The sequence below is a fragment of the Hyla sarda genome, chromosome 1, assembly GCF_029499605.1.
Source record: "Hyla sarda isolate aHylSar1 chromosome 1, aHylSar1.hap1, whole genome shotgun sequence".
Taxonomy (NCBI): Eukaryota; Metazoa; Chordata; class Amphibia; order Anura; family Hylidae; genus Hyla; species Hyla sarda.
The window spans coordinates 361690611-361709695 of NC_079189.1; positions in this window are offsets into that span (position 1 = coordinate 361690611).

Here is a 19085-nt window from a genome sequence, read left to right on the forward strand (position 1 = left end):
TTGATTTTGGGATTTCCACTGAGGCTTCGTGCTGCTTCTTGCCACGATTTTTGCCCTGCATACCGGTGAATTAAGTTCCTAAAGCTATGGCCCGGTCGGAGCTCTCACACGCTGCGTCTGCCAGCGTGCCAAGCCACGCCCCCCAAGAATTTATATTTTCAGTTCTCTAAAGTACTCTATTACTCCCTCCTCAGTCCTGAAGTGCAGGTTCCTATCACAGATCACAGTGCTTAAAGATGACTACATATTGCAAGGTTACAACTGACATCTGGCATAAGATTATGTCCCAGTTAGCAAGTGGAATTGATCCCATTCTCTTCCACACTTCCTTTTCACTTCCAGTATTTGACCCAATAAGAGAAGAAGTAATCTTAAGGCTTCACTCATGAATGATGCTATCCCTTCCTATGGTTATTTTTCCATTGTGAATCGGTTTTAAAGGAGATATCCCATGAAGAAAACTGTTCTGCCATTATGCTTAGGCAGCCAGAATATTAAACAACAAACAGAACCAACCTGCCACTACTCCCTCAGCATCCCGATATTGCCACTTCAGTTCTATCATGGTGTCTTCTTCCTGGTTGCCAATGGTCAACCCGTCACACTGCGGCTCAGCTAATCGCCGGCCGAGGCAGAACATCCCTGTGGCCGGTGATTAGCTGAACCGCAGTGTGACGTGTTTACCATGGTCAACCAGGAAGAAGACACCACCAGAGAACTGAAGTAATGATACCAGGACAATGAGGGAGCGGCAGCAGATGTGTTCCGTTTTTTGTTCAGGCTGCCCAGGCATTATGGCTAGAGATGAGCGAAGTTTTGAAAAATTCAATTCGGACGATTCGCAGAATTTTTTTAAAAACCTTTATTAAAAACGGCTATTTCTGGCATACAGAGAGACTCAATAGGGGTGTAGAACACTGCTGTGTTCTAACACGCATATCGAGTGTGCTGGGGTAGTGAAATAATACAGTTATTCAGTATGACATGCAGATTACAGGCATCACCTTTAGAATCACTGCCGCAGAGCGGCACAGTGACAGACCCTGGAGGTGGCATCAGTATGAGGAGACCATATAGTGGCTGATTGACACAGCGTGGAGGTGTTGGCCGCATGAGGAGACCATATAGTGGCTGAATGACACAGCGTGGAGGTGTTGGCAGCATGAGGAGACCATATAGTGGCTGAATGACACAGCTTGGATGAGGCTGAATCATGAGGAAACATATAGTGGCTGAATGACACAGCGTGGAGGTGTTTGCAGCATGAGGAGACCATATAGTGGCTGAATGACACAGCCTGGAGCTGGCAGCAGCCTGAGTAGACACTAGGGCTTCAAATCCCTATGAATAAAAGATTACTTTTGAAATTTAAATAGAAGATTTATGCTAGCTAGTGCTACCATAAAAATGTTTTAGGTCCAGGCCGAGGCCCAGTAACATCAGTAAACCATGTATTGGCTGAATGACACAGCCTGGAGTTGGCTGAAGCATGAGGAGACCATATAGTGTCTGAATGGCACAGCCTGGAGTTGGCAGCAGCATTAGTAGACACTAGGGCTTTACAATCTCTAAGATTGAAAGATGAATTCTGAAATTTAAACTGAAGATTTTGGGTAGCTAATGCTGCCATAACAACATTTTTATTCCCAGACCAAGGTCCATTAACATCAGTAAACCATATATTGCATGAATGACACAGCCTGGAGTTGGCTGAAGCATGAGGAGACCATATAATGTCTGAATGGCACAGCCTGGAGTTGGCAGCAGCATGAGTAGACACCAGGGCTTCACAATCCCTAAGAAAAAAAGATGAATTTTGAAATGTAAAATGAAGATTTAGGGTAGCTAGTGCTACCATAAAAAATGCTTAGGCCAAGACCCAGGCCTAGTAGCATCAGTAAACCATATATTGTCCGAATGACACAGCCTGGAGTTGTCTGATGCTTGAGAAGAGATCATACAGTGACTGATTGAGACCACCTGGAGGTGGCAGCAGCAGCATCAGGATGGAGCTGTGTACAGAGCTGTATACGTCCTCGCTCTCCCCCTGCTTCTTGTGTAATGTAAGAGCGGGGGGTGTGAAGTGAGATTTCCGAACCCAAGGGGCGTGGCTTATGTCCTGCAGACGTGCGATCTCAGCCTCTGCCCTCGCTCCTCCCCGCTCTAGCTTCGGAAAACTTTGCAGGGGGAGTGAAGCAATCCCCCGGCGCATTATGGGCATTTGTGACGTAGCTCCATAGAGAATAATAGGTCGATGCTACATGCGTTAGGGGACCAGGAGTTGACTTCCGGTGGCAGCATAGCGGAGAAACGGGACCAGCCAGGTAATGGATCCCATTTAGAAACTTATATAGCTTGTGTTATTATTACTTTTGGGCCCTAATTTGCTAACCCTGCAGTTGTCCTTTAAGTTGATCTGTAGCAGGTTGCAAAGAGACCCAGTAACTGATTGTTCCTGAACAGTTTGGTGAGCATTTACAGGAGAGGCTTGAGGCTCTATGAGGGTCTGGGGAGCCACAGACACAGGAGGCTGCATTGTGTTTATCTTCCTCACTGGTATGTGTGAGGAGACAGTGAGGGAGTCAGACGGCAGGGCTGTAATAGTTTTGCTTGATTTTGGGATTTCCACTGAGGCTTCGTGCTGCTTCTTGCCACGATTTTTGCCCTGCATACCGGTGAATTAAGTTCCTAAAGCTATGGCCCGGTCGGAGCTCTCACACGCTGCGTCTGCCAGCGTGCCAAGCCACGCCCCCCAAGAATTTATATTTTCAGTTCTCTAAAGTACTCTATTACTCCCTCCTCAGTCCTGAAGTGCAGGTTCCTATCACAGATCACAGTGCTTAAAGATGACTACATATTGCAAGGTTACAACTGACATCTGGCATAAGATTATGTCCCAGTTAGCAAGTGGAATTGATCCCATTCTCTTCCACACTTCCTTTTCACTTCCAGTATTTGACCCAATAAGAGAAGAAGTAATCTTAAGGCTTCTCTCATGAATGATGCTATCCCTTCCTATGGTTATTTTTCCATTGTGAATCGGTTTTAAAGGAGATATCCCATGAAGAAAACTGTTCTGCCATTATGCTTAGGCAGCCAGAATATTAAACAACAAACAGAACCAACCTGCCACTACTCCCTCAGCATCCCGATATTGCCACTTCAGTTCTATCATGGTGTCTTCTTCCTGGTTGCCAATGGTCAACCCGTCACACTGCGGCTCAGCTAATCGCCGGCCGAGGCAGAACATCCCTGTGGCCGGTGATTAGCTGAACCGCAGTGTGACGTGTTTACCATGGTCAACCAGGAAGAAGACACCACCAGAGAACTGAAGTAATGATACCAGGACAATGAGGGAGCGGCAGCAGATGTGTTCCGTTTTTTGTTCAGGCTGCCCAGGCATTATGGCTAGAGATGAGCGAAGTTTTGAAAAATTCAATTCGGACGATTCGCAGAATTTTTTTAAAAACCTTTATTAAAAACGGCTATTTCTGGCATACAGAGAGACTCAATAGGGGTGTAGAACACTGCTGTGTTCTAACACGCATATGGAGTGTGCTGGGGTAGTGAAATAATACAGTTATTCAGTATGACATGCAGATTACAGGCATCACCTTTAGAATCACTGCCGCAGAGCGGCACAGTGACAGACCCTGGAGGTGGCATCAGTATGAGGAGACCATATAGTGGCTGAATGACACAGCGTGGAGGTGTTGGCCGCATGAGGAGACCATATAGTGGCTGAATGACACAGCGTGGAGGTGTTGGCAGCATGAGGAGACCATATAGTGGCTGAATGACACAGCTTGGATGAGGCTGAATCATGAGGAAACATATAGTGGCTGAATGACACAGCGTGGAGGTGTTTGCAGCATGAGGAGACCATATAGTGGCTGAATGACACAGCCTGGAGCTGGCAGCAGCCTGAGTAGACACTAGGGCTTTACAATCTCTAAGATTGAAAGATGAATTCTGAAATTTAAACTGAAGATTTTGGGTAGCTAATGCTGCCATAACAACATTTTTATTCCCAGACCAAGGTCCATTAACATCAGTAAACCATATATTGCATGAATGACACAGCCTGGAGTTGGCTGAAGCATGAGGAGACCATATAATGTCTGAATGGCACAGCCTGGAGTTGGCAGCAGCATGAGTAGACACCAGGGCTTCACAATCCCTAAGAAAAAAAGATGAATTTTGAAATTTAAAATGAAGATTTAGGGTAGCTAGTGCTACCATAAAAAATGCTTAGGCCAAGACCCAGGCCTAGTAGCATCAGTAAACCATATATTGTCCGAATGACACAGCCTGGAGTTGGCTGATGCTTGAGAAGAGATCATACAGTGACTGATTGAGACCACCTGGAGGTGGCAGCAGCAGCATCAGGAGTCCTGAAAGTGACACGGTGACGGAGTGGTGCTGTGGGTGGCAATACCAGTACCCATTGACGAAGGTGGGTGAATAAAGGTCTGATGCGGAGAAGTGTTTGTAACTGGGGAGCAGCGCCTTAAATCTGTTTGGCACTATCCATGTTTGTGAAGTGTTGGTGTGGCACCATGGTCAATCTACTCCCATGCATCAGGCATTGGTTGTTGGAAATCCTGGCTGATCCATGCCTGATTCATCTTCACAAAGGTCAGTCTCTCCAGATTTTTTGTGGACAGACGAGTTCTCCTTGGGGTGACTATGGCCCCCACTGCACTAAACACCCACTCTGATAGCACACTACTGGCCGGGCAGGACAGCTTTTCCAGGGCAAACTCTGCTAGTTGCGGCCAAAAATCAAGTTTGTATGCCCAGAAATCCAGCGGATCTTCAAGGTGTATTGGCATGGGCATGTCAAGGTATGCCACCACCTGCTGGTTTAGGTCCTGCTCCAGGTGTACACTGCTGCTGATGAGTTGCTTCACTTTGCGGGTGAAGAGCGCTACTCATCAGCGACTGTAGACTCAGGCTGGTGCTGATGGAGCTGGTACAGCTCCTGCCACCCAACCCCTCCCCAGCAGCCATGGCAGTGGAAGGTGAGCGCAGGGGGCCCCCAGATTCAGACCTGCAAGAGGATGGATGCCTCTGTAGTAGGTCATTTTGCCCTTCCTCTCAGTGGGTGTAAAAAAGGCCCCTATTTTGTGGCGGTAGTGAGGGTCCAATAAGGTGGAGATCCATCCCGCTGCCGAATGGTGACAATTCAGCTGTCACTACGCATGCAGGTGAGCATGCATCGTGCCATTTGTGCAAGTGACTCAGAGGAACTCCCGGCCTCCATCTCCACTGCATACTGCCACGGTGTGCCTGGGTCCTCTGTCTCAACTTCCTCATAACCCTCTAGCTCCTCTAGCTGCTCCTGCTCCTCCTCTCCTGTCAGATTACTAGAAAAAAATGCCCATTTGGCTAAACCTAAGCTGTGCTCCACAATGCCCCTACCCCTATTCCTCCTCCTCCACCAATTCAGCCCCCACAGGGCTCATGTGGCAATGAGATGTAGGTGCCATGTCTCCAGTGCCCTGACCAGCCATCGTTTCCACGTGTTGTAAGAAATGAAGCAGCGGAATGACGTTGTTCATCCCGTAATCCTGGCGACTTACTAATAATGTGGCTTCCTCAAAGGCCCTGAGCAAACGGCAGGTGTCACATATGAGCTGCCACTGGTTCACATTGAAATTATACAGGGGAGTCCCCCTATCCGCTTGGATCATCAAGAAATCGGTGATGCTTTTCTCTGTTCGTACAGTTGGTCCAACATATGGAGGGTGGAATTCCAACGTGTGGCAACATTACAAATCAAACCATGTTGGGGGATACCGTTCTGACGCTGCAGCTCAAGGAGGATGTGCTTTGCAGTGTACGAGTGGCATATGTGCATGCAAAGTTTCCTTCCCATTGTTAGGATGTCTTGGAAATGGGGGGAAGACTTCAGGAACTGCTTCACAACCAGATTGAACACGTGTGCCATGCAGGGCGCATGGCTCAGCCTTCGCAGTCACAGCGCATGCAAGTTGTTCTTCCTGTTGTCAGTCACCATGGTTCCCATTTCCAGTTTTCGTGGAGTGAGCCATGCTCCGATTTCTTTACGAATGACCTTTAGCAGTTCCTCCCCTGTGTGACTCTTTTTGCCAAGGCAAACCCTGTGAAGAACAGCGTGACATTGCCGTGCCCTGCACACATGGTATTCTGGAGGGGAACTGAGACTTGTCTGGGCAGTGGAGGCTGAGGACACGGTGGAGGATGAGGAGGCAGAGTCACACACTGTCACAGGACCAACGGGCGTGGAGGAGGAAGTGGGGTGACCTGTCCAAGTTGAGGTTGTGGCTGTGCAGGAACCACATTCACCCAGTGAGCCTTAAGGACATGTATTGTCCCTGACAGTAGTTACAGCTCAGACGTCGGCGCTGGCGTACACTTTGGTACACACAGACAGGCTCAAGGACTGGACCACCTTCTCTTCCACAAAATTGTGCTGGGCTGATACTGCCTTCTTCACAAAGAAATGACGGATATGCACTCTCCACATCGGTTTGGCACAAGCCATCAGTTCTCTGAAAGGTCCACTTGAAAAGGGAGAGACTGCAGCACCAGCAACTTAGACAGGAGCACATTCAGCTCCTGCACCGTTGGATGAGTGAGCGAATACTGTTGTCTCTTGGACATGGCTTCACCGATGGATTGTTGGCAGAATTGCTGACTAAAAGTAGGAGGAGCAGGAGCATCTGAAGCGACAGAAGGAGGGTATGACACACAGCTCCCTTTGGCTGAGGTGGTGAAGCCTTGGCTGGCTGAAAGAGGGAGCGGCGTGCCATTGGGTCATGCAGCAGGCATGACCACTATATTGGAGCCACGGTTCTCCCAGGCCGCTTTATGGTGGTGAAGCACATGTTGACGCAGGGCCGTGGTGCCAACATTGGCACCCTGGCCACGCTTCCCCTTCTGCCAACATATCTTGCATGTGGGCTATGTGAACCTCCTTCGGATGCTTGATGAAAAATTGCCACACCGCAGAGTAGCTGATTTTCCCACCAACAGTCGGCAATAATTGACTGCTATTGCAGCTGTCTCCAGGAACCCCTGTTCCACTACTTCCTGGGAAGGTGGGCTGCCGCGAAGATGGTGGGCTCCCCTGGGCATGTTTGGCTCCAGAATTTCCACTTCTGCCACCATGATGACTGCCAACCATGCTACTACCTTCCTGGCTCAGCTGCTGCCTCACAGCCAACCTGCAACTCACTTCTCCTGATGATGATGAAGCCCCTTCTGACCACGGCTCCCAATTGTGATCGGCTTCATCATCATTAAGTGTCTGCACAACACCAGCCGGTGATTACTTTTGTCTGTCCTTTCACAGTATGTAGGCCCTTGACAGATTAACAGTAGACATGTGCAATTCGGTTCGGCACGAATGTCTAATTTACCGAATTTTACAGTTTTCGGGCATTCGGACCGATCCGAATGCACGAAAACGTATTTTGAACATTCTCGAATAGCACCGATAATATGAATAGCAAAATAACGAAAGCATTTGTTATTTACCGAATGCACGCGGTAAATAACGAATGCATTCGTTATTCGTAAACAATCGTAAATAATTCATTCTAATAACAAAAAAATAATAAAAAAGATACAGTAGTGATGGAAAAAATTGTTTCTAACGAAATGTATCTTTTTTATTATGAAATGTTTATTAATTTTTAAACAGGGATCAATTTATGTGAGCGGATAAAGCACTAAAAATGTAGCCGACTATAATAAAAATGTAGTGTGTGCGTGTTTTTCACTATTTTTTATTTACATTTTTTAGGTAGTACTACTACTCCCAGCATGGAACACTATGTTCCATGATGGGAGTAGTAGTTACCTGTACTAATTGACAGATCACCGGGGTCCCTTGCGATCCTCTTGTATAATGTATAGATGCGGTGGCCTCTCTTCTATGGTCCCCTGCACTGACGTATATATACACCTATTCATATGTCCTGCAGAGCTGTGATTGGCCAGATGGTTCCAGCCAATCACAGCTCTCTGTGAGAAATAGGAATATGTGTATATATACGGCAGTGCAGGGGACCATAGGAGAGCGACCGGCCGCATTTATACATTATCCAGGAGGATCACAGCGGGTGTCAGGAGTGATACCCGCAGTGATCTTTCCTTAACTACAAGTACTACCACTCCCAACATGGAGTACACTCTGCTCCATGCTGGGAGCTGTAGTACCTGCATTAATAGACAGATCGCAGCGGGTGTCAGAAGCTACACTCGCTGTGATATGTCTATTAATGCAGGTACTACAGCTCCCAGCATGGAGCAGAGTGTGCTCCATGTTGGGAGTAGTACTACCTGCAGTAAGGGACAGATCACAGCAGATGTCACTCCTCCTGACACCCGCTGCGATCCTCCTGATGTGAATGTCGGGATCAGCTGTTCTCAAGGCTACAGAGCCGGGAGAACAGCTGATGCTGAGCCGTAGGTATACATCGTATATCTATATCTATATACAGTACACACATTGCTGGCTCACTTAACCCCTTGCTGAGCTGTGCGCTATGCGCAAGCCCAGCAAGGAAAGAGTTAACTTACACTGCTGGACAGTGTAGGTTAACCCTTTGGGCGGTATACACTATATACAGCTATCTATAGATAGCTGTATATAGTGTATAGAGAAGACGAAGTCCGCTTACTTCCCTCGAGTCCCGGGCAGGTCAGTGTAGCTCCGCCCCTAGTGATGACGTCATTAGGGGCAGAGCTACAGACGGGATTCAGGCTAGTCTGAAGCTCTGTTCACATTGTCCGTTTTGGATAATGGGAACAGACCCTTCTGCCAGTGTCTACCCAGACAGGGAGACTCCAGCTGTTGCTAAACTACAACTCCCAGCATGCCCAGGCAGCCAAAGGCTGTCTGGGCATGCTCGGAGTTGTAGTTTTGCACCAATTGGTGGCTCCATGTCTGGGTAGACATTTTATCATGGGTGCTCTCTAGAGATGAGCGAACTTACAGTAAATTCGATTCGTCACGAACTTCTCGGCTCGGCAGTTGATGACTTATCCTGCATAAATTAGTTCAGCTTTCAGGTGCTCTGGTGGGCTGGAAAAGGTGGATACAGTCCTAGGAAAGAGTCTCCTAGGACTGTATCCACCTTTTCCAGCCCAATGGAGCACCTGAACGCTGAACTAATTTATGCAGGATAAGTCATCAACTGCTGAGCTGAGAAGTTCGTGACAAATCGAATTTACTGTAAGTTCGCTCATCTTTAGTGCTCTCCCCAGCGGACAGCGCCAAAAATGTCTTAACAAATTTTTGGTGTTTTTTTTCTTCTCGTTTCAGGTCCGTGTATGCAGAGGATTACAGCGGATTCGATGGATTACGGTGGATTATATATTTTTTCTTTTAATAGAATGGTTAACGAGGGCTGTGGGTAGTGTTTTTAAAAATAAAAATGTTTTTCCTATGTGTTGTGTTTTTTTAAAATTGAATTTTCAGGCTTAGTAGTGGAAGCCGATCTTATTGACGGAAATCATTACTAAGCCAGGGCGTAGCTCTAGCCCCCAAAACAGCTAGCGCTAACCCCCAATTATTACCCCGGTACCCACCGCCACAGGGGTGCCGGGAAGAGCCGGTACCAACAGGCCCGGAGTGTCAAAAATGGCATTCCTGGGCCTAGGCGGTAACAGGCTGGCATTATTTAGGCTGGGGAGGGCCAGTAACAATGGTCCTCGCCCACCCTGGTAACGTCAGGCAGTTGCTGTTTGGTTGGTATTGTGCTGAGAATGAAAATACCGGGAACCCTAAGCGTTTTTTTTATTTTTTATTTATTTAAATAAACCAAACAGCAACAGCCTGACGTTACCAGGGTGGGCGAGGACCATTGTTACTGGCCCTCCCCAGCCTAAATAACGCCAGCCTGTTACCGCCTAGGCCCAGGAGTGCCATTTTTGACGCTCCAGGCCTGTTGGTACCGGCTCTTCCCGGCACCCCTCTGGCGGTGGGTACCGGGGTAATAATTGGGGGTTAGCCCTAGCTGTTTTTGGGGCTAGCGCTAAGCCCTGGCTTAGTAATGGATTCCGTCAATAAGACCGGCTTCCACTACTAAGCCTGAAAATTCAATAAAAAAAAACACAATACATTGGAAAATTAATTTTGTTTAAAAAACACTCCCCCACAGCCCACGTTAACCATTTTATTAAAAGAAAAAAATTAATCCGCCATAATTCATCGAATCCGTCGTAATCCCCTGCATACATGGATCTGAAACGAGAAGAAAAAAAACACAAAAAATTGGTTATGACATTTTTGGTGCTGTCCGCTGGGGAGAGCACCCATGATGCAATGTCTACCCAAACAGGGAGCCACCAATTGGTGCAAAACTACAACTCCCAGCATGCCCAGACAGCCTTTGGCTGTCTGGGCATGCTGGGAGTTGTAGTTTAGCAACAGCTGGAGTCTCCCTGTCTGGGTAGACACTGGCAGAAGGGTCTGTTCCCATTATCCAAAACGGACAATGTGAACAGAGCTTCAGACTACCCTGAATCCTGTATGTAGCTCCGCCCCCTAATGACATCATCACTAGGAGGCGGAGCTACACTGACCTGCCCGGGACTCGAAAGAAGTAAGCTGACTACGTCTTCTGTATACACTATATACAGCTATCTATAGATTGTGTATATAGTGTATACTGCCCAAAGGGTTAACCTACACTGTCCAGCAGTGTAAGTTAACTCTTTCCTTGCTGGGCTTGCGCATAGTGCACAGCTCAGCAAGGGGTTAAATGAGTCAGCAATGTGTATACTGTATACACATTGCAGGCTCACTGTAAGTTCTTGCTGGGCAGTACATATACGATGTATACCTACGGCTCAGCGTCAGCTGTTCTCCCGGCTCTGTAGCCTTGAGAACAGCTGATCCCGACATTCACATCAGGAGGATCACAGCGGGTGTCAGGAGGAGTGACATCTGCTGTGATCTGTCCCTTACTGCAGGTAATACTACTCCAAACATGGAGTACACTCTGCTCCATGCTGAGAGCTGTAGTACCTGCATTAATAGACATATTGCAGCAAGTGTAACTTCTGACACCAGCTGCGATCTGTCTATTAAAGCAGGTACTACAGCTCCCAGCATGGAGCAGAGTGTACTCCATGTTGGGAGTAGTAGTACTTGTAGTTAAGGAAAGATTATTGCGGGTATTACTCCTGACACCCGCTGTGATTCTTCTGTATAATGTATGGATGCGGCGGCCGCTCTCCTATGGTCCCATGCACTGCCGTATATTTACACATATTCCAATTTCTCACAGAGAGCTGTGATTGGCTGGAACCATTTGGCCAATCACAGCTCTGCAGGAAATATGAATATATGTATATATACATCAGTGCAGGGGACCATAGAAAAGCGGCCACCGCATCTATACATTATACAAGAGGATTGCAAGGGACCCCGGCGATCTGTCAATTAGTACATGTACTACTACTCCCATCATGGAACAGTGTGTTCCATGCTGGGAGTAGTAGTACTACCTAAAAAATGTTTATAAAAAAAGTGAAAAACACGCACACACTACATTTTTATGATTGTCAGCTAAATTTTTAGTGCTTTACCCGCTCACATAAATTGATCCCTCTTTAAAAATTAATAAACATTTCATAATAAAAAAAGATACATTTCGTTAGATACAATTTTTTCCATCACTACTGTATCTTTTTTATTATGTTTTTTTTTTATGGTTCCCTATGAAATTTTAATAAAAAATGTATCTCCATAATTTTTTAGGATCGCTAAAGTCCAAAAAAGAATAAAAAGATTTATCCGAATGTACCCGAATACCAAATGTATCCGAAAGAAAATAAAAACCTGAATACCGAATGTATCCGAAAAATAAAACCGATCACCCGAATACCGAATGTATCCGAAAAATAAAACCGAAAATATTTCCGAACCGAAAATTTTATCCAAAACGAAAAAACTAAATGAAAATTTCTCTTGTGCACAAGTCTAAAAAAAGGTTTTCCACCAGAGTACCCCTTTAAGTTCCAGGACGCAAGGGCGTACCTGTACGCCCTTTGTCCTGGAGGGGTTAATCTGCGCTGTATTCTGTTACTGTCCGTTGTGTTGAATTTGCTCTTTTTTTTAACAGAGAATAGACGTGCATGCAGGTTTTTTTTAACGTCATAAATTATGAATGTATAACAGATTTAGTAATTTAATCTTGATGTCTATGGTTATGCAAGTAACTCCGTTATACTCCTATCTTTTAATTTGTTATTTCATCTGTTATTGCTACCGAGCATGCTCAGAAATAAAATAAAGTAACTGTTGAAAAAATAAGGGACATTAACCATAATAAACAGATGTTTTAACTGCTAATATAGGATGTTTACCGTCCATTATTTTATATGCAAGTTTTACAAAATTGTTTACTATTTTACTTCTGTTTACATCAGTTTCATATCCATTAAGAGTAACCTCTGTTATGTGTCAATAACGGACATTTCATAATGGATATGAATAACGCTGAAGTGAACATAGCCTTAGATTGTCTTTTACATGTTCAAGTCCAATCCAAAGCTAAGAGTCATGGAGGGTTGTTTTCTATGAATAGTGTCCTGACACCAGCGCTTGGCACCCCTTGTAAGATAAAGCTAGTGTGATTATGTAATCATGCTGTCTGCATTAGTGTTGAGCGGCATAGGCCATATTCGAATTCGCGAATATTCGCGAATATATGGACGAATATTCGTCATATATTCGCGAATATTCGCATATTCGTTATATCCCCGTTTTATTTTCGCATACGCGAAAATTCGCGTATGCGAAAATTAACATATGCGAAAATTCGTATATACAAAATTAGCATACGCAAAACTTCGCATATGCGAATATTCGCATATGCAAATTTTCGCATATGCGATTTTTCGCACGCCAGTCTTACACAGTAGTATTACAGCCTTCTTTACACCACACAAGCTGGAAGCAGAGAGGGGTGATCACTGTGATGTGTACTGTGAAGAAAAAAAAAAAAAAAAAAACGAATATTCGTAATTACGAATATATAGCGCTATATTCGCGAAATTCGCGAATTCGCGAATATGCGATATTCGCGAATAATATTCGAATTGCGAATATTCGCGAGCAACACTAGTCTGCATCCCTATCTATGTGCAGGGTCTGGCTAGCTAGGGCTAGATCAGCACCTAGTGAAAAGTGAGTATCTTATATCCAGTGGGACAAAGTGTATACACTATAACTGTATACACTATAGTAATTCACATCTGGGGCACAGAATATGAATTAATTCATAGAAAGGGGCACAGCATATTTAATTTATTTGATGGGGAAACAGTATATTAATTAATTCATAAATCAGAAACAGTGTATAATGAATTCATATTAAGGGGCACAATAGTGAATTATTTCAAACATGGAGGTACAGTATATTTATTCATATTTGGGGGCACAGTATTTTCATTCATTCATGTGTGGGGACATAGTATATAATTAATTAATTTGTGGGACACAGTGCATTAAAATAGATTTCAGGGAGCACAATGTCTATTACATTTTAGGGGTATGGTGTATATTATATGCAATTTCTAGGGGGCACAGTTTCAGGGGTCAAAGTATGAGGCATAATTGTATTTACAGGGTGCAATGTGTGGCACACTGTGTGGAAATGTTGTTTTTTAGGGTGTACAGCGTGTTGCAATGGTACATTCAGTCGGCACAGTGTCTTATAGTAGTAGTATATTTAGAAGGGACAGTGTCTGGCAGGCTTATATTCTGGGGCACAATGTGTGACAGTGTACTATTGAGAGGGGACATAAGGTGGCATGGTTATATTTAGAGGGTACAGAATGTGGCAGGGTTAAATTCAGAGGGCACAGTGTGTGGTGGTGTTATAATTAGAGGACAGTGTAGGGCAGTGTTTTATTCAGAGAGCACAGTGTATGGCAGTGTTAAATTCAGAGGGTACAGAATGTAGCAGGGTTATATTCAGAAGGTTCAGTGTTTGTCAGGGTTATATTCAGAGACTATATTCAGAGACTACAGTGTATGCCTGTATGACTAAGGCTGTTAACTACAGCTGAAACGTGTAACTTGTTTGTATAAACATCCATGTTTGCTGCATTAAAATAAAGAGGAGGGGACTGCTCATTGCAGTGTGTGGAAGTGTAACAGTCAGTGTGTGGCAGTGCTATATTCAGAGAGTACATACTGTGGCATGCTTATATTTGGAGGGCACAATTTGTGGCAGTATTATATTTAGAGTGAACAGTTTGTGGCAATGTTATATTCAGTGGGTACAGTGTGTGACAGTGCTATATTCAGAGGGTAAAGTGTGGGGCAGGGCTATATTCGGAGGGCACATTATGTGACAGTGTTATAATCAGAAAGTACAGCGTCTGGCAGCGTTATATTCAGCGGGCCTTGTGTGTGGCAATGTTAAATTCAGGGGCAAAGTATCTGGCAGGTAAAAACTTCTTCAGCACTTTACCCTTACTTGGCAATTGGTAAATTTGATTATTAGGTTGGATTTCCAGTTGACAGGTTTTCTTTATTTATTGGAAAACTGTCACCGAAGTTTTTGAGCCAAAGCTTGGTGTAGATCTAGCAGCCAGGAGAAGTATAAGTCCTTCCATTATATTTCCCAGTTCTTGAATACACTTTCAGAAAAATGTTAGGAAGTCCAGCCTTACAGTGGAAAAAATCTTCTGTGATCCCCTGCACCACAAGCGACCGTCATGCTAAGTAGGGAACCTGTTGTTCAAAATTTTAATCCTACCCCTGGGCCCTGCATATGTGCATCCTCCCCAATCTAGTTTTTTTCTTATATGTGGGCATTTGGAGACAAAATGCTATTTTGTTTTTTACTTTATTACAGGGCCAATGATACAGTATGTGTCTCCATAAACCTGTGATTTAATATGGAAGCATACAGAGTAATTCTCTATCACATTTTATAGAAATATAATAGAAACAAAGTTGTGGCATGTTTCATCCTACTCGGTATGTACAGAGCAATTCTTCTTTAAAATCTATTCTTCGCTCAGTTTTTAAGTTCGCATTTACAGCATTTTTACGCAAGGCTAATGTTCCCACAAAAAATGTTTTTTTTTTTTTTTTGCTTTTAATCAATTTTTTAATTGTTTAAAGTTGAAAATATAGATCAAAATACTGTGTGAGGACTTAGCATTGTAATTTAGCATTCAATAATCTACTAAAAAATAAAAAAAATATATTTAGTTTTGTTTAGTAAAAAGTGTCACGTTTAATAAGTAATTTTCTGGAATTCTAATTGAACACAATCTTCAGGCAAGGTGAAAATCGAAAATGGCAACGAAAGAGTCAAACAGTATTGGTTTTCATCACCTCATCAAATACGTCATATACTCTTCACCGTTATCATTATTAATGTCTCAGGGACCTTAAAGGAAAACAGTGACGGTGATTATTGCCATCGAGGTGTATTGCTTTCAACGTTTCATTTAAAGCATTCCCCGATGTCAAACCAATAATCGCCCCCTTCCAACAGGTACTTTGGAGAATCATACGCACTAAGTGCCGAATATAAATCTTCCTCCCTCTTATGGTAATGTGTATAACTACGCATTTCACATAAAGGCCTATTAGCAGCAGATGACTAGCACATGTGGGCCCTCCTACTGATTTTCAAAGACTCTTTTGATATATGTCTTTAGAAAACTATTTTATGAGGTGGTTACCTGTAAGAATATATCTTTCAAGGCTACATACATGTTGAGGCCTTAAATTCGAACCACACACAAGAACAGCGTTCATTTTAAAGCCGGCTATGGAATTTGGAAAGAGCTAAGTCCATTGAGGCGAAGATGGAATTCATTACCAGCCTTGTTTAAGTTTTCTTTGATTCACCTGCTGGAGTCAAGCAGGAGGAAACTGGAAAGGCCTATGCTTTTGATGCTAGAGTGAAACTACTGCTTTATTTGCAAACCTGCAGTTTCATATCTGTTTTATGGGAAAGCTGATTTATTTATGTTGAAGCAACAGATGCCCTGGCAACTCCATTACTTTCTAACATACTTGCACTTGGAAAGGAAATCGTTTAGTGAGACTCGGTCAAGCTTTCTTGCAAATGTAAGCAAAGTCCCCTCTCTACTAGAGCGATTCTGTAAGTTATATTTCTGTTAGCATTTGGAGGTTTCCAAATAATTCAGCTTTGCAAAGCTTTCGATCCAATTCGCCCTAAAAAATAAGTTATAAAACATAAAATGGCAACAAATAATGTTAAGATATGTATTGAAAGAACTTAAACTTCATCATTTGCAGTTCAACCTCCCCCTCAGATATAAAGACCCGGTAAAATTTGACTTTGAAGAAATTTGCCATTTCACAAATGAAGACAATGTTACTCCCAGGTAAATAGGTATTAACCCCTTCCCTCTCAGGCCATTTTTCATTTTTGCACGTTTGTCTTTTCCTCGTCACCTTCTAAAAATCATAACACCTACAGACTAATCTGGGGGCTTGTCTTTTGCGCCAACAATTTTACTTTGTAATACCATTAATAGTTTCTCCACAAAATCGATGGCAAAACCAGAAAAAAAATATTTGTGGGGCAAAATAGAAAAATAAAAAAGCCATTTTGTGAATTTTGCGGGCTTCTGATTCAACACAGTGCACTTTTCAGTACAAATGACACCATATCTTTTTTTCTGTAGGTCCATGTGGTTACAAGGATACCAAATTTATATAGTTTTTATTTTATTTTACTACTTAAAAATAATTATAACTACATGCACCAAAATTATTATATTTAGAATTGTCATATTCTGACCCCTATAGCTTTTATTTATTTTTCCATATACAGGGTGATATGGGGCTCATTTTTTGTTCCATCATCGGAATTTTTTATCGATATCATGTTTTTATTGATGATACTTTTTGATCACTTTTTATAAATTTTTTTAGGGTATACAAAGTGACCCAAAAAACGCAACTTTGGACTTTGGAATTTTTTTTTACGTGTACGCCTTTGACCATGCGGTTTAAATAACATTATATTTTTATAGTTCAGAGTAGACATTTACGCATGGGGCAATACCACATATGTTATTTTTATTCTTTTACATATTTTATTTTTAAATGGGAAAAGGGGGTGATTCAAAGTTTTATTAGGGATGGGGTTAAATTACAATTATTAACTTTTTTTTAAAACTATTTTACTCTTGTTTTAGTCCCCCAAGTGGACTAGTATATGCAATACTTTGATTGCATACACTGAACAATGCTATGCCAAATCAAACAAAAGGAAAGATGTGCAAAAAACACCATGTGCCACCCCCACCACCAAGTATTGATGTGATGCAAAGACCACTAAAATGTGGAAATGAACCATTGTAACCTTATGGTCCATTGTAACCGGTGGGAGTAAAAACTTCCCCTGTAAGGCCCTACTCTCGCATTAACAATTCCCGTCTTGGCAAAATGTTACTCACCCTAAAAATGGCGGCCCCACACAGGAACCTCTCCCTATTTCCCCTATAAACAATTACATTTCCCAGGGTTTTTAGGTGGAAATAGAGTTTCCTGTGTGGGGCCGCTCTTTTTTGGGTGAGTAACACTTGCCAAGAAGGGAATTAATAGGGCGAGAGTAGGGCCTTACAGGGGAAGTTTTTACACTCACTTGCTACAAGGGACAATATGTTGTTCCCTTCCACCTTTTCGAGGAAAATGTTACTCGTCTTAAAAAGGGCGGCCCAATCCCTATTTACACTTAAAAACCCTGGGAAATGTCAGTGTTTGTAGGTGGAAATAGGGAGAGGTTCCTGTGTGGGGTCACCCTTTTTTGGGCGACACTTGGCATGAAAGGAATTAATAATGCGAGAGTAGGGCCTTACAGGGGAGGTTTTTACCCCCACTTGTTATAATGGACCATTAGTTGTTCCCTTCCCGCTTTTAGAGGTCTTTGCATCACATCAATACTTAGTGGTGTAGGTGGCACATAGTGGTTTTTGCACACCTTTCCTTTTGTTTGATTTAAAAAAAAAATTTGGGATCCTAAGCATATTATTAAAAGTTAAGTTTTTACGAAATGCATATCTTCAATATTTATTTGTGCACGCTAACACTTTTACAAAAGAGACCATTTTCTTCTGCCTACCTGCCTCAGCTACTATTCTGATCCTGCGACTCACCTGATGCCACATATCTGATGCCAGGTTTTCCTTTTTTCACCCACCTTCGTCTCCGGGTACTGGTATTGCCACGCACTGCACCACTCTGTCACCAGGTCACTTTCAGGACTCCTGATGCTGCTGCTGCCACCTCCAGGCTATCTCATTCTGCCACCATATGTTCTCCTCGTGCTAATGCCACCTCCAGGCTGTCTCATTCTACCACCATATGTTCTCCTCATGCTGATGCCAGCTCCAAGCTGTCTCATACTGCCACATATGTTCTCTTCATGCTGCTGCCAACTCCAGCCACTATATGCTGCCGCAAACTCCAGGCCGTGTCATTCAGCCACTATATGCTGCTGCCTACTCCAGGCTGTGTCATTGTGCTGCTCTGCAACAGTGATTCTAATAGCGACGCCTCTGATCTGCATGTCATACTGAATAACAGTATTATTTCACTAACCCAGCACACACCCTATGTGTGTTACAGCAAGGCAAAGTGTTCTACACCCCTATTGAGGGTCTCTGTAGGCCAGAAATAGTCATTTTTAATAGAGATTTGCTGCAAATAAATTTGGACCGAAACAAATTTTTGGGGAAAATACGACGAATTGGCCAAATCAAATTTTTCAAAAATTGGCTCATCTCTAATGATAAACTAAAAAGGTTTGATTAATGCTGGGCATTGCAAGCTCGGAAATACAGATATAGGTGTAACACATTTCCAGCAATATCATGTATGTGGCAGTCTATTGTGTCAGTGCTGCTAGAAGAGAAAAGAGAGATACATACACAATTGTTAGTTGCACTTACAAATACCCATACAGGCCTAACTTCCACTGTGGACCCCATCACAGTCACACCCTCTTCAACTGCATCCATTCTACCCTTGTATTAGGTGTTTTGTTGGAAATAAGCCAGAATTGTTCTCTCATAGGCAATAC